Here is an 8,951-nt window from a genome sequence, read left to right as displayed (position 1 = left end):
TGTCCGGAACTGGACACACAACTCCAGCTGAGGAGTAGAGTGGAAGAATTACAGACGAGTCTTATCTTACACGGGGGTTCCCTTCCACGGTTAGCACGTAAAGCGAAAACCGTGCATAATCAAAATTACATTGAGTTGAATGGCGGGCAGAATCGCCGGCACTACAGTTACAGTATTAAAATTGTTATTTTTCTCTTTTTTGTTTTTTTTTGCCATCCGCGTAAAGCTGAAATTGCACATGTTAAATACACGTCAGATGCAACAGACCTGTACTTCTTGCGTTTTACTTACAACACTCCTAATATATTCCAGAATGATGTTTGCTTTTTTTGCAACAGTGTTACACTGTTGACTCATATTTACCTTATGGTCCACTATGACCCCCGGATCTCTTTCTGCAGTACTCCTTCCTCAGGGAGAATGGGTTTGGGGAGAATCAACTGGAGAGGCTGTTAGTAACACCTGGCAAAGAGTAACTGGGCTAATAAGAGCCAGGGTAAGACCTTATGCTTCTGGGCAAGCTACTAGTATCAGGCATCTGAACTGCAGATGTGCAGCACAGGGCGGTTGATGGCAGAATCCTTTACTGGTCTGGATGGTACCCAAAATATCACACATTTCTTTTGGGAGATCATTCCAAACTTAATAAACATCACTGATTGGAATTTTTTTCTGAAATTTGGCCTACCTTTTCCGTTTTGTACTTGTACCATTACTTCCTGATATAGCTATCTGTTCACCACTAAAAATTCCTCTCCTTTGTGGTTCATGACCATGAAATACTTGTATGTAGTTTTCATGTCCCAGCTAGACATTGTCAGGAATTTTTTGATGAAAATTTCAATTTTGTGAAACTCAGTTTTATCACAGGAACATATCATTTTAGACAAAACTTTCATTGGAAAGGTCTCAAGTTCAGGATGGAATTTCTGTTCAGATCTGTGACAGAAAGAGCCTGATCCCAGAACAGCCAATTGACTGGTGATCAGGCCACTCACCTGGGCTCTGGGAAAAACAAGTTTAAGTCTGTGCTTGATTTTGTGCAATGACTTACCACTGGGTTTCCACATCCCAGATGAGTCTCTTGAGCTATGGCATCAGGTGTTTTCTGGTGCAATGAATATGTGTTTATTCATACAAAGTGGAACAGCTTCAACAGGACAGATTGAGCCTAGTGGCTAGGGCAGATATGTGGAAGGTGGGATACCCAGGCTTCAAGTTCCTATTCTGCCTAGACAGAGACAGGAATTGAATATGAGTGTTTCATAGCCCGGGTGAGTGCCCTCATCACCTGGCTATTCCAGGGACTCTCTCATGCTCTCTCTGCACATGCACAACATGTTTTCAAAAGGCCTCAGGTTTTCTTTCAATGTGGAATGAAATCTACTGATTAATAGGGATGTCTTGAGCATTATGTAAGTGTAAAGAACTGATGTTATAAAATATCTTCCATCCCTCCATACATGGTTAATGAACAACACCTCACAGAACCCCCAGGAGACAGGGAAGCATCACTATTCCCAGTATAAGATGGAAGGATGTTACGAAGCTGTTAGGTTAAGGTCCCTATTGTGCCTGGTAATAGGTGCCACTGGGTGGGGTGCAAGGACACCCCAACCTAAAGGCTGTCACTGTGATATGTGGAGCTCAAGGACTGTTCCCTCTTAATGTTTCATAGGGCATAATTCACTCTGAAAGGGGCCAGGAAAACGTAGATCCATGGCTGAGGTGGCCAGGTTGCCTTGTGGGATGCTCTATACTGGTCACAGGGATAGCATAACTGGAGTTGAGCAGATAAAAGATTTTTCAGTTTAGTGACTAAACAAAAAAAAATCCCAAAGAGAATGTGGTGAGTTTCAAAACAACAAATAATTTCTATTTGTTTTTGTTGCCAAAACAAAAAACCGAGAAAATTTGAATGTTTTTAAGTCTTGATTCAGAATAGAGTGACCTGATTTTAAAGGGACAGTCCCAACATTTTATAACATTTATCTATTCCCCACCAAACCCTGTCCTGATTTTTGTCCCTTATTTGAAAATGATATTTCATTATGAAAATGACACTTTGATCAATATGTAATTTCAAAAATGTCATTTTTATCAACATTTTGATTTGAAAATGTTGATTAGAAACAAAACTTCAAAGTGGTTTGTTTTGACATTTCCAGTTTTTTTGCAGCTGAAACCAATTACTGAATTCTATCCAAATTCACAGATTGTGTTGGTAGCTTGAAAATTGGATTTTTCAGCAAATTTATTTTTTGCAGAAAAAATGTCATCCAGCTTGAAGTATAACTTTCACATTCCCTCTGCACTGTGCCCCCTAAAAATCCCTCTCAGGCTCTGGCCTTAGAATGGCCAACTCAGCCAGGGGTACACCTTCTCCTTGCCCTTTAGTGAGCAATTTATGATCCAAGAATTATGAAGAGAAAGCAGTTTTTGTGCTCCCCACATCAATACACGCCAGCACCTAAATGGCACAATTTCTGGTGCCAAATAATTAGCCCAAGATCATAAAGGGACTGTGGCAGAGCCAGCTATAGAGCCCAGAGCTTCTGTCCTTGAGCCACAACATCATCCTTCCCTAGTAGCGCTAACTTCTCTTTTATCCAGACTAGTGTTCTCTGACTGCCTCTCAACCACAGAGCTGCTTGAAAAATGGCAATTATCTTCCATGAAAATTTTGTAGGCAATGAAACAATTTTAATTTAATGTTTAATGTGTCCCTGGAATTTTCCTTTTTTTGTCAAAACAAATTTTTGTTTCAATTTGATTCAAACTGATAAATTTCCATTCAAGTGGGATTTGAATTAAAATGGAAAAATGTTGGGTCCTCTTTGGTTAGTTGCATCCTCTGGAGTTGAGTGTGTGGGTCCCCATAGCCTCCTCCACTTGTGTTCTTGGGCATCTTGGGTGAGGAGGCTATGGAACTTGGGCAGGAGGGAGGGCAGTTATACAGGGGCTGCAGCCAGTGGTGTAGCCAGGTTCTAACATCAAGGGGAGAGAACACATTAAAAAAAGGTGCCACCCGACATATCAAATTACTAATTACATACTTTTAAATTTGTTATACCTATTTATTTGTACTTAAAATAAAAACACTTTCTGACCCTTCCTTGCTCATCCCTCCCATCTTCCATTCCTTGTAGGCATTCTCCAATCACCTGTTTGAGATGCTTGCTCACCTAGCTTGGTCTGCAACCCTTCCCTACGAATATTTCCCCCTTGTTTGGGACATAGACTTCAGAGAGCTTCTGCAGCTTTGATTTAAAGTAATTCTGAGCCACCTCCACCTTCAGATCCTTCAGTTCTTCAGTCCAGTCCACTTGGCGCTTCCCTAACTAATTCCCTTCGTTTTTTTAAAGTTTGCCCCTTTGAAATCAAGGCCCCTAGCTGCAGAGCTCTTTTTGTTTATCCTTCCATTTAATTTAAACAGAATTAGCTCATGATCACTCGAGCCAAGGTTGTCCCCTATAACCAGCTCTTCTCTGAGGTCTTGACTGCTCACCAAAGCCAATTCTAAATGGCTCCACCTCTTGTTGGTTCAGTGTCTATTTGGTAAAGAAAGCTGTCGCATCCAGGAAAATCTGGGCCTTTCTATTATTAGTAGCACTTGTCCTCCACTCTGTATCTGGGAAGTTAAAGTCTCCCATGATCACACAATTCTGAGCAGTATTTTATTTAATTAAAAACATTACAAGGGTTTCTCTCCCTCTGTATATCCAGATCAGATCCTGGGGACTTTAGCACATGCCAGTCACTAGCCTAGGGAACCCCTCTGGTAGCTTTCTTCCCTCAACTGATTTTAGCCCGTAGTCTGTCTTATCCATTCCATCATCTCATTTTTGTACAGTCTGCCTCCTCATCAATACACATTGCTACTGCAGTGCATCATTCTCATCTTCGCCCCTTCTTTCACAAACAGCCCCTCGGCTTCAGCGCTTCCTCCTTCATTCACATCTTCCCCACCTTCCACTCCTCCCTGCCCAGGCTGTTTCTGTGAAGCTTTCCAGCAATGACCTTGGTTCTGCACCACCTCAGGCTTGGATCAGCCTCTCTGGCTGAACTCTAAGGATATGTCTACACTGCATGATTCCCAGGCCAAACAGATGGACTCATGCTCGGTTAGCTTGAGCTAATGGGTTCAGACATTTGGTGTGGGCAGCAGTTCGGGCTAGCACCCCTGTTTGCCCACTGGGATCCAAGCTCAGGTGGCTAGGCAGAGCTACACCATCCACAGAACTGTTCTTAAGGCTAGATCATCTTAAGATAACATGAGTCAGCCCACTGCAGTGGCTAGATGCTCTCTATACTTCTTGGGGCAGAGACCTGCCTCTAGCCCTCCAGCTCTGTTGGTTACAAAGAGGTTGCGGGTTCAGTGTGTCTCCCCCTCCTAAGTATTTAGCTCAAGGCTGGATGCTGTTAACTGGCAAACTCACAAGGAAAGTGGTACAACTCAATTTGTATTTTTTTTATAATTTCAACAAATAAATTGATTTTAGAAAAAGCGTAAAAATAAGTTTTCATTGTTGTGCAAAATGATAGGGGAAAAATGCTTAAAACCATTTTTATCTTCACAGTTGCAGGAAATTGGGAGGAGTGTGTGTCAGGCAATATTTATTTAACAGTCGGTGCTGACATTCAATAAGTGAAAGCTTCATAAACCGTTAAAACACCCATTGGCAACATCACCTTTTCAAACTATACAAAATGTCAAGAGCCTTAAATCAAACTCTGAGACGTGATCAAGCCACCTTCCCTGTCAGTTTCAGTTAGAGCAGTGGGAGAAGGTTGGTCAGTTTGTGCAGGTGTGATGAAATCTACGATTACTGACATTTACCGATTTGAGAAAAAAATCTAATTTTTCCAAACCTCCTCATGAGCAAGAGCCTAGAAGCATCATGGACAAACATCTCTAGGAAGCTGGTTTTCCTATTGGCCAGAAAGCCAGAGTCCAGCCCAGCCCAAAGACCAGGTTGAAAATTACTGCTGGGAGAAAACGTCTCTGCAACATTTTTAAACAGTAGAGTGCCACCCCACCCTCCCTGGACTGTGGATGCTGCAAACTCTCACACGTCCTCCCTAGGAAGACTGTAGGAAGGTTTGTCTAATGCCTAGGGTTAAGGGCATCTGCTGGGAGCCTCCTCCCCCTCACCCCTGGGGAGTCTGCAGCCCCGGAGTGAGCAAGCAGGGCCAGAGTTGGGGGAGGGTGGTGCGGAGCCGAGAGCAAGCTGGCAGCCGCACGCAAAACCCGGCTCCAGACTCCAAGTCCAAGCCCAGTGTTGGCTGTGCAGAAGGGCGCCACTTTTGGAAAATGTCCTCAGGGGAAGCGACTGCTTTCTCTGCACCCACTTAGCAATGCTACTGGCTGCAGCGAGAGTCTGTGGTCTTGGTGCCTTTCCCGTATTAGATCCACCATACAGCGGAGCATGTCAGTTTGCTCCTCCATGAGCTTAACCATAGCGTTCTGCCTGCTCTCATCGCACATGTCCCTCCTCTGTTTGTGTTCCTGTAATGCTTTATGGGACTCCACAGTTGTTTGCCTCCACATATTCAGCTGGGCCCTATCAGTGCAGGAGGACTGCATGAACTTGGTGAACATGTCTTCCCGAGTTCGTTTTTTCCAACTTCTAATCTGGACCAGCCTCTGGGATGGAGTAGATAGGGGACGCATAGAAAATTTGTGACTGCGGGAGGAGAAAAAGGGGGGATAGTATTTTAAAATATACATTTCAGAGAACAAGGGGGACACTTTGGTAGGAGTAAGCCATCACACACAGACGGGCAACAGAATTCAGCTTGCTGGCAGCCTAGGGGCACATGGGATTTTGCTTCTTCTACATTCATTTCAATGTTTTCAAACTGCTGGCACTCCTTTCCCATAGCAAGCAGTACCTGATGGGTTTGTCATAAAGGAGGGCGTGCAGGCTCTCTGGGATGATCACTTCACACAACACCCAACCTCCTCCCCCCTCCACACCCACTCCACACCCACCTCAGGGCTCTGATGAGGCTCTGAGCAGGGGTGGGCCCTTTAAACGATATGTGAACAACCCAGTGCAGCTGGGTTCCCCCCTACACCGCGCTCTGCATAGCTCCAAACAGGCTCTCACTCACGAGAAGTACAGTAGTACCTTCTCCAGGGTCACGGTCCTGGAACCTGCACTGAGGGTGGTGGGAGCCTATTGGCTCCAGTGTTAAGCATAGTTCCTGGCTAGGGCGGGAAATGGATTCCCCACTTGCCACCTGTGCACTGTCCTCCTCCTCTTTGTCCTCCAATGATGCTTCCTCCTCGCTCTGTGGAACTCCCCCCTTGCAGGTGTCCATGGGCAGTGATGGGGTAGTGGTGGCATCACCCTCCATAACTGCATGGAGCTCACGGTAGAAGCAGAATGTATGGGGCTGTGACCCAGAGCACCCGTTTGCCTCCTTGGCTTTTTGGTACACTTGCCTGAGCTCCTTGATTTTTGTATAACACTGCTCTGTGTCCCTGTAGTAGCCTCTTTCTGTCATGGCTTTGGAGAATTTAGTGTACATATTTGCGTTCCTTTTTTCGGAACATTGTTCTGCCATAACAGACTCACCTCCCCGACATACGATGAGATCCAGTACCTCCCATTTGGACCATGCTGGAGCTCCGCAAATCCGGGACTGCATGATCTGCATGATCTCTTGTGATGCCCATGACCTGTTCATGACTTTTATTAAAAATATCTGTGACTAAAATGTAGCCTTACCCATTAGCCTTCAAGGACAAACCTGGAATCCTAGGCCTTCCCAATTGTCTGGGAGATGAGAGAACTCTGAACACTGCCATAATCCATCTGGATTGTGATGTTCTCTACATTAACCTCTAATCTGAATATCAGGCCTAAACTATGACTGCTTGTGTGAGTTAAACTGGAGATAACCTGTGAGACCCCTAAGGAGGCAAATAAGAAAGTGAGCTTTCTGGTGTTTGCACATGAGACCTTATAGCCATGAATGGTAAAGTCTCCTCACATGTCAGGTACTGGTATTTCACAGTCATTGCTGACAAAATGTCTGTCAGCCCCTTTATAAACCCTTCAGTTTTTGATTGTCCATAAACAAGCCCAAAAATCTATGTTTGCTTTGACTCTGGTTCCTACTGTCCACTGGATTAATCCAATTTTTCTTGTCTTGCCTAAGGTGTCTTTTTGGGTATCAATTTAGAGGAAAGGTTGAATGCATTGTGACCTGTCTTGTCTTCTCTTGGCCTCTGATAAGCTGAGTAACCGGAGGGGTGAGATGGGCTAACAGAGAGCTCTTGGTGTCATCCACCCAGTCTTGGATGATGAAGGTAAAATCCTGGGTACTTCATCACTGATAACTTTCTATATGGTTTAACTTTTTTTAATTTAATTTATTCACATCAACCTGCATTCTTGTGACTTTGTTTTATGTGCTTATTATTAGAAGTGGTCGGAAATTCTCTGACAGAATGGTTTGCCTTTGAAGAACACAGATTCGTCCAAAAAACAGTTTGGCAGACATGGTTCAAAGTTGATGAAAGTCAGATGGAACCCATGCAAGATCCAGATGGAACACTATCTGTTAGCCAGGTTTTAAAATCTACCTGTTTCCTGCCATTTTGCACATGTAGCTCTTCAGCTGAAGGGTAGTTGAAAGCCTGGAAGTCCCCTGGTTGAAGTGGGAGTCTTGGAGGTTGGAAGCGGGCACTCAGGGCTTTCATGTTCCCAGCTTTCTTTCAGCCTGTTGGGCAGAATGTCTCTTCTAAGCACTGAAAGGCAATGTTTCAATTTTTCTAAATAATTTTTTTTTAGTTTGTTTCATGAAAATTTTTGTTTTTTTTAGTTTTCTTTTTCAAATTGGAACTAAGCCAAATTTCCAAATCAGCTGCAGAATGGATTTCTTGTTATCTGCACAGCTGCACCTGTTCTGCCCCTCATGAAAAACACATGGGGTCACAGCCTAGCTGGCCCTTGCATGAGCATGTAGGAACGGAGAGGTAGGCATGAAACCTCTACAACCACTATTTGTGCGGCTATGCAATTGTCTTCCATAACAGCAAAACCTGTTTACTGCTGCTCTTCTTCATGGCACAGAACACCATAAAGGGGGTAGAGATGGGCAGAGTTGTGGCACAGCCTCTCTTCATCAGAATTGGTCTTTTCTACTTGACAATTTCACACTCTTCATAGGCTTACAGAAGTTCCAGTAGAGCTTGTCCTACTTGAGGCAAAATCTCACTATATGCCACCTGGGTAGAGTGGTTTCACACTGCCACCTACACAGGGTTGTTGAATAAATGCCACAAGCTAGCCCAATGAATTTAATTAAGAAGAAAGCAATAGGGTTCTATTAGCATTTAACAGAGTTCTAGGGAAATTAGTCTAAATTCTGTAGAATTGAAGAAAGAATCATATCCCTTCCACATTCTTTTGTGCATTCTATTTCAGGGATATAATTTTCTAACTATTTCTAATTGGATAAAATTTCACATGATTTTATTCTTCATTTTCTATTACATTCTGCAAGAGTTGCCTGAAAGGAGAAGGCACTTCTTCATTTTTGAGAATCCTGCAATGTGCAGAGATAGTAACCAATTTATTCTCAGAGTTGCTGCAGCTGGTCGAGGGAAATACATGCACTATGCTCTCTCATGAAGACACTACTTTCACTCCTAAATCTAAAAGTCAAAATTTCAAAAATTGAAATTATATGGTTGCTCTTTTTTATGGAAAAAAGAACAGCTATTTTTTGTTGTTTCATCCTTCGCCTTCACTCAATTTTTAGTTTCCTTTCCACAACATCCATATCTTTCTCTTCCTTCAGAGGCATCGCCTCTTTCCCTCTCCCGCCTCTTCCAACTCCACCATGGACCATCTCTCTCTCTCTTTCTCCATTGTACCTACCCTTCACCTCTATGGATGCCCCAAAACCTTTTTTTTCACTCCAGATTATGGGAT

The sequence above is a fragment of the Chelonoidis abingdonii genome, chromosome 1 (genome assembly GCF_003597395.2).
Source record: "Chelonoidis abingdonii isolate Lonesome George chromosome 1, CheloAbing_2.0, whole genome shotgun sequence".
In the NCBI taxonomy this organism is placed as follows: Eukaryota; Metazoa; Chordata; order Testudines; family Testudinidae; genus Chelonoidis; species Chelonoidis abingdonii.
This window is presented reverse-complemented; position numbering follows the sequence as displayed.